The sequence below is a fragment of the Pongo pygmaeus genome, chromosome 18 (genome assembly GCF_028885625.2).
Source record: "Pongo pygmaeus isolate AG05252 chromosome 18, NHGRI_mPonPyg2-v2.0_pri, whole genome shotgun sequence".
In the NCBI taxonomy this organism is placed as follows: Eukaryota; Metazoa; Chordata; class Mammalia; order Primates; family Hominidae; genus Pongo; species Pongo pygmaeus.
This window is the reverse complement of record NC_072391.2, coordinates 26,960,388-26,976,281: the sequence shown is the minus strand read 5'-3', so window position 1 is coordinate 26,976,281 and position 15,894 is coordinate 26,960,388. Positions and strand designations below refer to the sequence as shown.

Sequence of the window (15,894 nt, the reverse complement as noted above, 5' to 3'; positions counted from 1 at the left end):
AAAAAAAGGAAGAAGCAGCTGAAGGCAATTAGCTGAAAAAACACAGTAGAATGAATGAAAGAGCGCAGTGAGGTGGTTTCTTACACGATATTAAGCCATACAATAAAGCTGTAATAATTAAGTCATTGTGGTACTGGCATTTTAAAATCACATTTACTACGACATTTTTTCAATACAGAGAAATAATACAAAGAAAACAAGAGACAGTCCATTACCCTTTATTCAGTTAATCCCTTTTAAATTAAAAAGAATAGATGTACATAGAGAATTAAAACAGTTTGGAAGGGATTAAAAGTGCTTTCCCCACCACCAAAAATTCTCTCACCTGATAACTCAGCAGAATAATTTTTGTTAACTGTACTTGGAGTGAAATTATGTCTAAGCTGAGACCTGAAGGTTAATTAGAAGTTAATCAGAGGAAGGGAGGTGTGTTTCTCGAAGCAGAGGGAATAGCATGTGTGATGATGAGAGAGAGAACAAGAGAAAAACTCATTTGGGAACTCAAAGTAGCTCAAGGTGTTTAGAGGATTAATGGTCTGGAGGACAGATCCAGTGGGTACAGGTGAGAGGAGAGGGGTGATGGGAACTGGGGAAGGTAAGTGTGAGAACTGGGTTGTGAAGATTGGTTTTAGGTCCTAGGGATTCCTTAATGCTCAAGACAGAGATGGTCTTGATCCTCGGAACTTGCATTCTCATTGAGGAGAGAGACTATAGACAATATAACCGAGCTTTGAAAGATACAAAACACTGGGGCTGGGCATGGTGGCTCACACCTGTAATCCCAGCACTTTGGGAGGCCGAGGCAGGCAGATCACTTGAGGTCAAGACTTCGAGACCAGCCAGACCAACATGGTAAAACCCTGCCTCTACTAAAAAAAAAATATAAAAATAACCTGGGCATGATGGTGCATGCCTGTAATCCCAGCTACTCGGGAGGCTGAGGAAGGAGAATAACTTGAACCCAGAAGGCAGAGGTTGCAGTGAGCCGAGATCTTGCCACTGCACTCCAGCCTGGGTGACAGAGTGAGACTCTGTCTCAAAAAACAAACAAACAAAAACAAAAAACCAAGAAAGATACAAAACAGGATGATGTGATAGTAACTCTTCATTGGGTGGGGGCAAGTGGAGGGCAAAACTGGATAGGGTTGTTGCAGAAGGGACACTTGAGCTCAGACCTGAAAAAAGAGAAGGAGCCAGTTATATGAAGAGTCCAGGAAAGAGCTTTCCAGGTAGAAGGAAATGGAAATGCAAAGACCCTGGGGTGGGAGTGAACTTGGTGAGTTTGAGGAACGGAAGAGAGGCTAGTAGGAAAAAAGAAGGCCTATTGCGGTGGTTTCACTGGGTCCATCAGCTGCCCTTCCAGCTGTCTTTTCAGCACAGTGATCACTGGGTCCATCAGCTGCCCTTCTAGCTGTCCCTTTAGCTCTCCATGTCCCTTCAGTTGCACATGTCCGTGTGCAACTCAACCTCTGGAAAATCTAGGAGGTTGAGTTGCACATGGACATGGACCAAGGTCAGCCCCAGCTCTTTCTTAGGGTAGGGAGTAACCTTGAGACCACCAGATTTGGGGTAACTGAAATAACTGACCTGGTTCTGGGTGGCTTCCAAACATGCAGGAATGGGGAGGGGCTCTAGAAATGGGATGTTTGTATTTTTAACTATTTTTTAATTTAAAAATTATTATTATTATTATTATTAAAAATGGGATCTCACTACATTGCCCAGGCAGGTCTCAAACTCTTGGGCTCAAGCTATCCTCCCACCTCTGCCTCCCTAAGAGCTGGGATTACAGACGTGAGCCACCACACCTGGCCTGTATGTTTAACTCTTAAAGCCCTTGTCGTCTATCTCTGGAGAAAGTGGTGCTTCCCAGGTACTTGAGCTGAAAAGGGGCTCAAAGTCCCTATTTTGAGTGTTTCCTTTCAGATCTCAGCAGCGTGGGCCCCAGCCTGATCCTGGGAAGTGGTCACCAGCAATCACAAAGGGGTATAAGGCTGCTTGTCTGTGGATTTTTACAAATAAGTCAGATGGTTGCAATCTGGGGGAGAAATCGGCTGCCTCTTCTTCAGCAGGTGCCTATCTGACCTCTAGAGGGATAGTGTCGTATACTGGTAGGAACCCAAGCTTTCAGTTTGAATCCTTGCCCAGCCACTAAGTTACCAGTTGTATGGCCTTGTGCAATGGACTGAATGCTCATGTCCTCTCAAAATTCCTATCTTGAAATCCTAATGCCTGCAGGGCATGGTGGCTCACACCTGTAATCCCAGCACTTTTGGAGGCCGAGGCAGGAGGATCTATTGAGCCCAGGAGCTCAAGACTAGCCTAAGCAACACGGCAAGGCCCCTCTCTACAAAAAGTTTAGAAATTAACTGGACATGGTGGCACACACCTAGAGTCCCAGATGCTCGGAAGGCCAAGGTGGGAGGATCACTTGTGTCTGGGAGATTGAGGCTGCAGTGAGCTATGATCGCACCACTACACTGCAGCTTAGGTGACAGAGGAAGACTCTATATAAAAACAAAACAAAACAAAACAAAACAAAACAACAACAACAAAAAAGGAAATCCTAATGCCTACAATGATGGTATTAGGAGTGGGGCCTGCTGGGACATGATTAGGTCATGAGGGTCATGAATGGGATTAGTGTCCTTATAAAAGAAACTCCAGAGAGCTCTCTTGTTCTCTTTCTGCCATGTGGAGATACAGTGAAAAGACAGCCATCTGCAACCTGGAAGAGGGCCCTCACCAGCACCCCACCAACCCGGAAGAGGGCCCTCACCAGCACCCCACCAACCCGGAAGAGGGCCCTCACCAGCATCCCACCAACCCAGAAGAGGGCCCTCACCAGCACCCCACCAATCCGGAAGAGGGCCCTCACCAGCACCCCACCAACCCGGAAGAGGGCCCTCACCAGCACCCTACCAACCTGGAAGAGGGCCCTCACCAGCACCCCACCAACCTGGAAGAGGGCCCTCACCAGGACCCCACCAACCCGGAAGAGGGCCCTCACCAGCACCCCACCCGGCAGGCACCCTGATCTCAGACTTCCAGCCTCCAGAATCATGAGAAACAAATTTCTGTTATTTGCAAGCCACCCATCCTATGGTACTTTGTTATAGCAGCCCAAATGGACTAAGGCACCTTCTTCCCCTCAGCCTTGATCTCTTCATTTTAGTTTTTCTTTTTTTTAATTTTAGTTTTATTTTTTCAAGGTAGAGATGGGGTCTTGCTATATTGCCCAGGCTGGTCTCGAATTCCTGGCCTTACACCGTCCTGCCACCTTGGCATCCCAAAGTACTAGGATTATAGGTATGAGTCGCAGTGCCTGGACTTGATCTCCTCAGTTAGAAAATGTTAATGATTGGCTGGGCACGGTGGCTCACGCCTGTAATCCCAGCATTTTGGGAGGCCGAGGCAGGCAGATCACAAGGTCAGGAGATCGAGACCATCCTGGCTGACACAGTGAAACCCCGCCTTTACTAAAAACACAAAAACAAAATTAGCCGGGTGTAGTGGCGAGCGCCTATAGTCCCTGCTACTCAGGAGGCTGAGGCCGGAGAATGGCATGAAACTGGGAGGCAGAGCTTGCAGTGAGCTGAGATCATGCCACTACACTCCAGCCTGGGAGACAGAGCGAGACTCCGTCTCAAAAAAAAAAAAATAAATAAATAAAAAAATGCCAGTGATCTCCAGATTGCTGAGGTTTCTTTCTTTGTTTTTTTTTTGGAGACAGAGTGTCACTCTGCTGCCCAGGCTGGAGTGCAGTGGTGCCATCTCGGCTCACTGCAACCCCCGCCTCCCAGGGTCAAGCGATTCTCCTGCCTCTGCCTCCCGAGTAGCTGGGACTACAGGTGTGTGCCACCAAAATTGCAAGAGCTCAGGGCCTAGGGTTAGGCAGACTTTGGTTTTATGACTCAGTTTCCCCTTCTATAAAAGTATTTACTGGGCCAGGCACAGTAGCTCACGCCTGTAATCCCAGCAGTTTGGGAGGCCGAGGCAGGCGGATTTTTTTTTATTTTTTATTTTTTGTATTTTTAGTAGAGACAAGGTTTCACCATGTTGGCTAGGCTGGTCTCCAACCCCTGGCCTCAAGTGATCCGCCTGCCTTGGCCTCTCAAAGTCTGAGATTACAGGCATGAGCCACCACCCAGCCTGTTGGGGGTTTCAAAAGAAATCATCATAGTACCCATGTTTGTTGAGATGTGCTCTGCCAGGCCTTGGGTAAAGGCTCTTTGGGTATTGCTCACAATCCCATGAAGCAGCCACTATTGTTGGTCATAGGATGGGCTGAGGAGCATGGATTTTGGAGCCAGAATGAGTGGGTTTGAATCCCAGCTCTGCAAGTTGCTTAACTTACAAGTGCCTCAGTTTCCTCCTTTGAAAGCTGAGAATAACAATAGGAATAGAAGAGTCAGTGTTCATCAAGTGCATTAGAGCAATGCTTAGCACATGGCAAGTGTTATGTATGTGGATGTCAATTCAATAAGTATGTTTATTTTATTTTATGTATGTATGTATGTGTGTATGTATTTATTTGAGACGGAGTCTTGCTCTGTTATCCAGGATGGAGTGCAATGACGCGATCTTGGCTCACTGCAACTTTTGCCTCCTAGGTTCAAGCGATTCTCATGCCTCAGCCTCCTGAGTAGCTGAGATTACAGGTGCCCACCACCACGCCCGGCTAAGTTTTGTATTTTTAGTACAGACAGCATTTCACCATGTTGGTCAGGCTGGTCTTGAACTCCTGACCTCAGGTGATCTGCCTGCCTCAGCCTCCCAAAGCACTGGGATTACAGGTGTGAGCCACCGTGCCTGGCCCAATAAATACTTTTATAGAAGGGGAAGCTGAGTCATAAAACCAAGGTCTGTCTAACCCTAGACCCTGAGCTCTTGCAAAATCCTCTAAATAGCACTAACATAGTGCCAAGCACTGGAAAGAGGGTTAACAGGGGGCAGTTATTAATATCATTATCTCTATTTTGGGCATGGGGGTGAGAGGAAAGCAATGGAAAATTGGAGGGTATGGCCTTCTTCATCCTGCCCTCACCCAGACATGGGTACACATGTGCAGACCTGTGCATGCATGTGTATTCCCACAGAGCGCTAACCCAGGCAAGGAGCCCCAGGAACCATCACTCTTGGGAGGGAATAGAGCTAGACCAACCTGCTATGCCAATTTTGGCCAAAGGCCAGACAGAGATTTCTGGGTCATTCAAAGACAGCTCTGAATTTAGTGGATCTGACTTCAAGTCAAGAAATACTGGATCCAGAGCGGAGAGGCCTGGGGAAGTGAGACTATCATCCAAGGCCCAATCTTTCCGAGTCTGCAGTCCTGAAGGGAGATCCTAAATGGGGAGTGGAGACAGGTTGCCCCAGGATGTCCCCACTCCAGTGGAAGGAGAGGATATCAGTAGAGCCTCTCGATGGTCTTCTCACATCCATCTCCTCTGCACAGCCCACACGGAGGGTCCTGGGGCAGATTTTGGTGGCTGTGAATCCACGAATCTAACAGAGAGATATCACTTCAGAGTAGGCTCTGGACAGTCATGATGTGCTCAGAGTGAGGGCTGGCACTCCTCACCAGCCCACCTAGCCCAGCGACAGTGCCTGGAACCTGCTCCAACCCATAAACAGGGCCAATTCTGTAGCCAGAGCTTGACATCCATCTCAGCATGAGTCCAGCCAGTGCAACCACATTCCAGGCCCCCAAAAGTCCAGCTTAGAGCTCAAAACAGAGGGCAGCAGGAACCTAGGGTCCAGCATTGTAGGTCTTTTGCTAGAACTCTTTTGTGAAGATTTTTGCTTTATGATATCAGGAAGGAAGAGCAAATATCATGTGTGTTTGTGCTTCCTGAGTACTTGGGTTAAGCCCTTGATTAAGAATGTTTGGGCCCCTGTTGTTACAGCAGATCTTTATTATCTGAGAATAAGGATGCCTTACAACAGTGATTCTCAACATCGGTTCACATTGGAATTACTTTGGGAAGGGAGGCTTGAAAAACACTGAGGCTGGGGTTTTACTCCCAGGGATTCTTACTTTATCTGGGCATCTGAATTCCTCTCTTCTCCTCTCCTCTCCTCTCCTCTCCCCTCCCCTTCTTTTCTTTTTGAGAGATAGGGTCTTGCTCTGTCACCAGACTGGAGTGCAGTGGCACAATCATAGCTCACTGCAGCCTCGAACTACTGGGCTCAAGCAATCCTCCTGCCTTAGCCTTCTGAGTAGCTAGGATTACAGGTGCATGCCACCATACCTGGCTAATTTTTAAATTTTTTTTTTTTTGGTAGAGATAGGGTCTTGCTATGTTGCCCAGGCTATGGATTTTTCAAAGCTCCTTGGGTGATTAACTGTGCAGCTAAGGTCAAAGACCACAGCCTTCAGGTGAGTCCACTCAAAAATAGGGACTAAAGCCTCTTTCTAGATGAGAATGGGCACTGTCGATCATGGTGTCTGAAAATTGTAAGTAGCTAGATTGAAACACGGGTTATGCTTCCATAACAGTATATGTATTGCAGTGATAACAATGAAACCTGTAACATTTTGAAATTTTTTTTTAAGAGAATAAAATAAAAGAAAAAAAACCCAGGGCCTCCTATTCATAGTAAACAATCAAGTCCCAAAACATGCTTCCAACTTTATCTGAAAATGAAATTATAATTCAGGAAAACATGCTGATTTTTTTCTGATCTTCTTTAACTATGTACTAGGGTGAACAAAAAAAGTAAGCTTTTTTGATTTCGGAGTGGCAGGGGTGGGGCATGCATAATTTTTCTGATAAAATCGCATGGTAGTCCAGTATGAAATCTTTCCCTTCCCTGACAAGATCATAAAGTTTGACTTTCACAGCAGGATCATAAAATGGGTCATTTTTGCAAGAAATATTTGAGCATGTCATCAGTTTTCCTAAGGGCTCCTGTTAATTCTTTGATATTCAAATCATTGGATGTGTCTATCACATCATCGTTCTTGTCAATTTTCTCTTCTTCCATTGTTAGCTTGTGTCCCTCCAGCAGGCTCTTGTCTACCCGTGGTTAACACATCACGTTTTGCCTCCTATTTTTGTTGTATTGTCACGTGTTGACAAGAGCTGGCAATCAGAAACAGGCTGTCAGACAAAAACCGCGAATTGCAGAGTGTTAAATGGGGCAGGGGTGTGGAGTGGAATAGGGAGGGGGGTGCCTGTGTAGGGAATGATTTTATAACTGGTCCGGTCATGAATGCACATATTCATATTAAGACAGATTTTACTTGCCTGTCCGTACAAACTTGTGCACAGGGATTTGGATAATGAATTCATAGTAACAAGGACGCTGAGCTGAGCTTGGACCCTGATCAAGATGAAGCACTTAGGGTATAGCAATTACAAATTACCTCTTCTAATAAGAGAACAACGAGTCAGTTTCTGAGAAATAAACATTTTATTCTGGTGTACAGAACTGTGGTTGATGCACATCCTGATTTATTCTTTTCTCATTTTTTTTTTTTGAGACAGGGTCTTGCTCTGTTGCCCAGGCTGAAGGGCAGTGGCACAATCATGGCTCACTGCAGCTCCAATCTCCCAGGCTCAGGTGATCCTCCCACTGCAGCCTACCAAGTAGCTGGAACTGCAGGTGCATGTCATCACCCTTGGCTAATCTTTTTATTTTATTTTTGTAGAGATGGGGCCTCACTATGTTGTCCAGTTGGTCTCAAACTTGTGACCTCAATTGATCTGCCACCTTAGCCTCCCAAAATGCTGCAATTATACGCATGAGCCATCGCACCTGGTCCCTGATTCATTCTTTTGTTCAATAGATACCTGGAGAGGCACCTAGGTTGCTTGTGTTAAGCACTGTTTCCAGCACTTGAAATTTATCAGTGAACAAAATAGACCAGGCCGTTATGTTCTAGTGGAGAGACATCTAGCTTAAACAAAGAAATAAATGAAACAAATGCGTCACTAAAAATGAAAAGATAATTTCAGTGGTAAGTTCCATGAAAATAATAAACCCTGGAGAGAATGTGATTGGGGTGGGGGAGGACAGTTGTGAGATTGGGTGGACAGAAAAGGCCTATCTGATCAGTCAACCTGAGTGACAAGAGGAAGCCACCTATGGGAAGACTTGAGGGAAGAGCCTTCCAGGCAGAGGAAACTGCAAGTGTCAAGGCCTTGGGGAAGGATGGCACTTTAGCGTGTTTCTAGAACAAAGACAAGCTCAGGGCAACTGGAGCAGAGTGAGTGAGGGGGAAAGTGGGATAAGATCAGGCCCATGAAGGAGCAGGCACATATCATCGAGCTTCTTACAGGCCAGGGTCCAGAACTGAAAAGGAGCATGTATGGTCCAGGCTTTGGAGGGTTTTCAGCACATGAGAAACACAATCTGATTTATAGTGTGAGAAATCTCTTTGCATGCTAGGAACTTGTGGAGGAGCAGGAATGAAAGTGCATCTTAGAGGAATCATTGAAAGTGACCTTGGGCCTTTTGGAGAAGCCACTGGTGATGGGGGTGGAACAGTAGTCAAGCCAGAGTCCACAGAGGTATGCCTTGTCGAGAGAGGGTACTACCTTAAAACAGAGTATGGGGAATTTAATGAGGAATGACTGTCCGTGCTACCTGTCCGTTTCTGTGCATGATGAATAGGCTTGCCTCATTTCTAAAGAGCCTGGTTTTGAGCTCTTTGCTTGATCGGCCCATTGAATGGGTTTGGGAGGTTTAGAGTGAACTGTTTTCCTTGGTCCTCCATTGTTTGGTTATTGAGGGTTTTGATTCTGGTTAGTCCTGGAGCTCAGAGCCAAGAGCCCAGCCTTTCCTAGCCTAGACCATAGGGCATGTTCACCAACACAGTACCTTGAAACTTTGTAGGCACTGCTGTAGGAGTCACCAATTCGGTAGAATAGTCATGTGTCTGGGGTACCAGCAAAGCATGGGTACAGAGAGAGAGAGAGACAGAGAGAATGACAACTATAAATTATTTGATATTTGACATGTACAAAAAGCATTGAAATGCAACAGAAAAAAACCAGATGTGTGTTGATCTTCCTTACTTAACAGCTTAGTATTACTAACACTGGAGATCTATGAGGGTAGGGTGGTCACCCTGATCATTTCATTGCTTAGAGTGTCTGAAAGTCTTCTTAACCCTACCTTGGCAGGCATTAAAAAGCATGCAGAACTCATCCTGTTTTCAGACCACAGAGGCTTCTGGGGCTTCTGGGGAGAAGGGTTGAAGAGAACAAGGGTCATAGCTGTGGCTCCTGGGTCTTAGCTGCTTTTTAACTGGAGACATCTCTCTTTCAGAGGTGCCTGGAAAAATTGGGTCCACCTGCATGAGAATCACCTGGGATCTCCTTAAAACAAACAAACAAACAAGTGCATTCCTGGGCACCTACACAATGCCTTGAATTAGAGGCTTTGAGAACCTGTGTTTTTGAACATGTTTCTCCAAGATTCTGATGCATAGCAGAGGCTGAGAGCAGTGCTGCGACCTCGGGAGGTGCTCCAGCCTCTGTCATCAGATGGACACACCCTACTGTCATCACATTACAAAAAACTTGCCCTCAGGGAGTATTTGAGACCCTGCCTGGAGGATAGGCAAGATAGGTTTGGGGATGTGGAAGGTTTGTGGGGAGGGTTATTTCCCCTTAGAAGATTTGGGATTGAGGCCTTCTGAGACTGATCTGAGGTCTCCCTACAAGCAAGCATTACAGCCATGGTGAGTCCCGAGTCCTTGACTGCAGCTGCGAGTGCAGAGCTGGTCCGTACCTTGGACTTGGGCTTCACTTTCATGGGCCAACAGAGTTTGACATGGTTCCCTAATGCAGCTATGCACATGGTCACTGGGATGCTCCAGAGGACGTGACGGATGCTCATTGTGCGGCATTTAACTTATGCCTTATTACCAGACACTACCAGTTGTTTTCTTTTCATTTCTTTTTTTTTTTTTTTTTTGAGACAGAGTCTCACTCTGTTGCCCAGGCTGGAGTGCAGTAGCTCAATCTCAGCTCACTGCAACCTCCATCCTCTGTGGTTCAAGAGATTCTCATGCCTCAGCCTCCCAAGTAGCTGGAATTACAGGTGCATGCCATCATGCCCAGCTAATTTTTGTATTTTTTTAGTAGAGACAGGTTTCACCATGTTGGCCAGGCTGGTCTCAAACTCCTGACCTCAAGTAATCCACCTGCCTTGGCCTCCCAAAGTGTTGGGATTACAAGTGTGAGCCACCGTGGCCCAGCCACTACCAGTTGTTTTCTAATCCTGTAAGCAGCATGTAAATAGCACAATGACAATATAATGTGTAGAGGTTCAGAGTTTAAAATATTATTTTTGACCCTAATTTGACACTTTCTTCATTAAAAAAGGTAATGCAGAAAGAGTTAAAGAAAAAAGAAAAGAGTGACGTCTCAACTCCTGAGAGACCTGGGCTTAGATTTCTGTTCCCTGCAAACTACATAAACATGTGCAGAATCAAACCTGCAAAACTGGAGCCTATGTTTAACTGTCTGTATAAAGAGCCACACTTTTTGACATTTTGTGAAATGTTAGCATTCTGACTATGCTAAGCTGAGAAGGAGAAGAGAGCCTCCTGGATCTGTCTTCAGCTACCCTGGACTGCTCATTTCAACCTTCACTGGTCAGCTCTGCCCAGCGCTAACAGATTTGCTCCCAAGCAAATCCATCCCGGGCCTTGACATTTATCCGGGGCGTCTTTTACTCTCTTCTATTCATTAAGCATGGGCGGTTGCCACGGCAACCATTAACTGCACCTGACATCCAGGAATAGTTCTGGCGTTTTGAGCAAACACCACACTGGGATTTAGTTCTGCAAGGTAAAGACCTGGATGCCTCCCTCCAACTTGCATGGACATCCTGGTGGTTCCCCCACCCCTGCTTGAATCTGAGCTGCCCCCAGGCCTCTTGGCTGAAGAAGGGAAAGAGGGCGGTGTCTCCTCCCCCAGATCCCCATTCTCCCTGCCAACTCAGCCCTTAGGATCTTTGCTAGTTGCCATATGATGGGGGTGTGGCGGGGGCTGTCTCTGAGTGGGGTGAGGCTACGAAAGGGTGTATGTGTGTATGTGATGAAGTCGGGGTGAGAGTGGGGGGCATCCCAGGTTATCAGAGGTGGATGCAGACGCATTTTGAAAGAGCAAGGAATGTAAATGGGCACATGATGCCCGCCTGTGGATGTGACTCTCTGTGGGCGCACTGGTGAGTACACGTCTTATGGCTGCCAGCCCTTTGCAGCTGATGCTCTTTCTGCCTGGACCACTTTCTCCCAGCCCTTCACGGGGCCGTCAGGTCCTCACATCACTTGAACATCTCCAGTCACTTTCTTTGCTAAGCTTACGATGATCCGTGAGTATGCTAAATATCTTGTTTATATTTATTGCCTAGTTTATTTTCTGTCTTCTTATTTCCTAGACTATAAGCACCACTGAATCCCAAATATCCTGCACCCAATCTGATACACAGTAGGTGCTTTATAACTGTGCCCTGAACATCAGACTGTCCTTTGTATATGTCTGCAGGTATCTTGGGCAACTTCTTGTTGGATGGTGACAAAAGTCTTTAACCTGGCCTACGAGATCCTGTGTGATGTGGCCCCAGCCCCTCTCCAAATCTTTCTCACCAAATTCCTGCCGCACAGGCTTTGTTTTATCTTTCCTGCCTCAGGGCCTTTGCACGAGCACTCTCAGCCTCAATTATTTCTCCCTCTCCATCCTGCATTTGAGTAATTTCTATCTGGGCTTCAGATCTTACCAAAAATATGTCCCCAGGCTGATGCCATCCAATAATCTGCCCTCACAGCACCACACCCTGTGCTTCTCTTTCAGGCACATATTACAAAGGATTAATTATGAGTTTAATGATGTGTCTGTTTATTCCTGTCTATTGTAAATCCCGAGAGCATCTCTGTCTTGCTCACCGCTGTCTTCCCAGGACCTGGCACATAGTAGGTTGTTAAATAAACAAGTGGACAAATGAATGTATGGGATGAGTACTGCGTATTTCCTTCACGTCTGAATTGTTTTTACTTTGTTTATTTTCTGAGACAAGGTCTTTCTGTGACACTCAGGAGTGCAGTGGCATGATCATAGCTCACTGCAGCCTCAAACTCCGGGGCTCAAGTGATTTTCCTGCCTCAGCCTCCCATGTAGCTGGGACTACAGGTGCTCACCACTATGCTCCATTACTGTTTTCATTTTTTTGTAGAGATGTGGTCTCACTATGTTGCCCAGGCTGGCCTTGAACTCTTGGCCTCAAGCGATCCTCCTGCCTCAGCCCCCCAAAGCATTGGGATTACAGGCATGAGCCACTGCACCCGGCCTGTTCTTTTTTTTTTTTTTTTTGAGACAGGTTCTCACTCTGTCACTGAGGCTGGAGTGCAGCGGTACAATCATAGCTCACTGCATCCTTTAACCCCTGAGCTCAAACGATCCCCCCCAACCTCAGCCCCCCCATATATATATATATATACACTAGGAATATATATATATATACTACGAATACATATATATATTCGTAGAAACAAGTTCTTCTTATTTTGCCCAGGCTGCTTTCGAACTCATGGTGAGGAGTTCGAAGTGAGGGCTCAAGTGATCCTCTCACTTTGGCCTCCCAAAGTGCTGGGATTACAGGCATCAGTCACAGCACCCAGCCTGGATGAACTGTCCTTTAAGCTTTGTTTATTGGCATCTCTTCACTGCCTGAGAGTCTCCTTTTATTCCAGAGCCTCTCTGAGCCCGAGTCTTCTTTTCCTCTTCCTTCTCTCATTGCTATGGCTTTTTTTTTTTTTGGTTTGGAGCCCCTGCCTTGGCCACTCCTTAGAGACTTAGGACTTCACCTCTCTGCATGAGGAGGATGCCGGGCTACCATCACATTTACCGCCACCTCCTTCATCCCCGTCACCTGCTGCCATTAGCAGGGAGAGGCCAGCCTCTGTTTCTGGCCTGAGCCTCGAGCCTGGAGCCTCCAGTTAGGCGTCATTAGCTAGACTGGTTCAGGATCAGGTGGCAGGAGACAGAGATCATGGCATGTTTCTCTGGTCAAGGGGCTGAGGTTACTGGTCTGTACCAGGCATCTGGAGGAAACATCTGTTCTAGCTGCCAGAGGAGCTTCCATTCTCCCTTCCACTGGTAAGGCTACCTTCATTCCACGGTAGGGAATGCCTTCTCTCCCACTTCAGCCTGTGCAGAGAGTGAGGTGAGCATAGGGTGACTCCATTGTCAGTTTCAGAAGTGCGCATGTGATTCAGTCCTGGCCAATCAGAATTCTAAATTCTCCTGGCTACAGTGGTTGGCTAAGAGGGTGAGCACATGACCCAGATCTGGCCAATAAACATGTCTCACCAGCTTGATTGGAGTGATTGGTTCAGGGTAGGGCAAGTGACCAAGTTTGTCCAGTGAAGATAGTCTTGGAACCTTGGTTAGAAATGTTGAGAAAGAAAAATGTTGACCGGGTGCGGTGGCTCACACCTGTAATCCCAGCACTTTGGGAGGCCGAGGCGGGCAGATCACCTGAGGTCGGGAATTCGAGACCAGCCTGGCCAACGTGGAGAAACCCTGTCTCTACTAAAAATACAAAATGAGCCGGGCCTACTGGCGCATGCCTGTAATCCCAGCTACTCGGGAGGCTGAGGCAGGAGAATTGCTTGAACCTAGGAGGCGGAGGTTGCAGTGAGCAGAGGTTGTGCCATTGCACACTAGCCTGGGCAACAAGAGCGAAACTCCATCTCAAAAAAAAAAAGAAAAATGTTATTTTCCGTTGAGTGGCTAAGCTAGTGGGCTGGGGCTACAGTTGCCAAGCCCCCAACCCCTCCACGTTGGAGACAGCAAGCTTGAGGGTGAAATCAAGGCAGAGATTTCAGAATAGAGCTGAGAGGTGTTGATGATCTGAATCTTGCTAATATCATTTGAGCCCCTGGCTCCAGCCGTGCTTGAAACAGGTAAACCTTCGATATTTCAGTTCCATCAGCCAATAGCTTATGTGGCTGCTTACACTTATTTGAAATGGATTTCTGTACTTTGCGACTGAGAGTCCTCATGAACTGAGAGTCCTCACCTGTTTGGAACAGCAGCACCTACCATTTATTAAGCTCTAACCATGTAATAGTCTCCCAGTCCCAGCTTTGCCTCCATGCCTGCTCTGCAAACCTGAGCAACTCACATTACCATTTCTGATCTTGGTTTCCACAGTTGTGAAAAGAAGCTCATAAACTCTACTTTTCCTACCTGTCGGGCTTGTTGTGAGCATCAAAGTGATGGGTATGAGGCGGCTCATAAACTGTGACTCACCAGCCCGTGCTGCATAACAGTACTGAGCACCTTCTCCCAGGGGCAGAGCTCGCTGGGGTTGGCGGGGCTTGCGCTCAGCAATGCATTCCAGCTGATGTACGCAATCCCTGGGGTCTGGCTCCTAGGACTTGGGAAAGGGAGCTCCCAGGGTCCTGAGTGTTCCTGATCTCAGGAGTGTGGGAGAATAGAGTGGGCTAAAGATTGGTGGTGGGTGACTCTGCTGAATGTTAACTGACGTCCCCCTAACCCTTATTCCCATGTACCTGATGATGTTTCTTTTGTCCCAGGGAATGAGAACATCTCAGCAGATGCTGTCATGGATCAATGATCCAGACCACATATACCCACCTCTGCTGTCCCCCAGAATTTAGACACCCCTCAAGGGAAGGAATTGGCTGAGATTAAAGAATTGGCTGATATGAAATTCCTGCCCTCTTCCCCCAGTAGACACAGAACTCATAACATAAATTCATTCATTCATTTCACTCAATAAATAGCTGCCCTGTGCCTGGCATCCCTGCAGGCACTGTGGCTCCGGGGTCATGACATACAGCACTCTTGGTTCTTTCAAGGGGATGGGGAGGACAATGGAACAAATGACTTCCAACAGCAATCAGAGCTAAAAAGACCCCCAAGATAAGGGGCTCGGAGTGACCGAGGGTGATGAGGCAGGGAGGAGGTCTTTGAGGGGGCTGTGTGGCCTGAGAGCTGAAAGGGGAAAGAAGCAGCCTCCTTGCAAATCAGGACAAGCAGTGCAGGCAGAGGGAAGAGGAAGAGCCAGCCCTATAGTAGCATGAGCTGGTGTGTGGAGGAACAGAAGAGACCCAGTAGGGAACAGCAGAGTAGAGGGAGAAGGAGGGAAAAGCTGAGAGAAGGCTGAGACCACAGGAGGGAGAGCACATGGGCCACTGAGGAGCATTTATTTCAAGGGCAATGGGGGTTTCAGGGATTAAGCAGGAGAGTGATATGATAGGGTATGCATTTTGTAAATGGTCCCTCAGGCTGCCAGATGGAGAATGATCTGGGGTGGGGGCAATGGTGATTTGAGCTAAACTGGCAGCTGGGGAAGTGGGAGAAGCTGTTGCCTTTGGCTACGATGATATTTTTGAAGGCAGAGCCAATGAGACTTGGTGTGTTGGGTATGGGGAGTGGGGGAAACAGGCACCAGTGATGTCTATGCTTTTTGCCTGTGTATGGCTGGGGTAAGTAGTGGTACTAGGAAATGAGGTGGAAAAACTAGGCAAGAGGCAGGTTTAGCAAGGAAATTAAGAAACTAAGTTCACTTGCAGAAAAATAGTTATATTCACACACACCTGGGTTTGTGGGCTGAATTCTGTATCCACTAGAAATATAAGCAAGGGTTCAAATCCCAGATCCACCATTTGCTGTGTGACATTGGGACCTTTGCCTTTATTGAACTTCAGCTTTTTATACACAGGGATGGCAGTGTCTTTCTAACAGGCTTTATTGTTTTCCGGCTCTTTGAGAATTCAATAAAAAATGTATATAAGAAATCTAGTGGCTGGGTATGTTGTCTCACGCCTGTAATCCCAACACTTTAGGAGGCCAAGGCAGGCAGATCAGGAGTTCCTGAGGTCAGGAATTCGAGACCAGCCTGGCCAAC

General features: G+C 47.0%; 1 protein-coding gene and 1 non-coding gene across 2 annotated transcripts in view; one reads left to right on the top strand and one right to left on the bottom strand.

Annotated features, from left to right (window-relative positions):
* The window catches only part of CACNG3 (calcium voltage-gated channel auxiliary subunit gamma 3), a 109,275-nt gene that overhangs the window by 23,090 nt on the left and 70,291 nt on the right, over positions 1-15,894 (bottom strand). The window lies entirely within an intron of this gene.
* On the top strand, positions 6,407-6,539 carry LOC129016401 (small nucleolar RNA SNORA1). Its single transcript, XR_008494803.2, has one exon. It is a non-coding gene; the product is annotated as a small nucleolar RNA SNORA1 (small nucleolar RNA).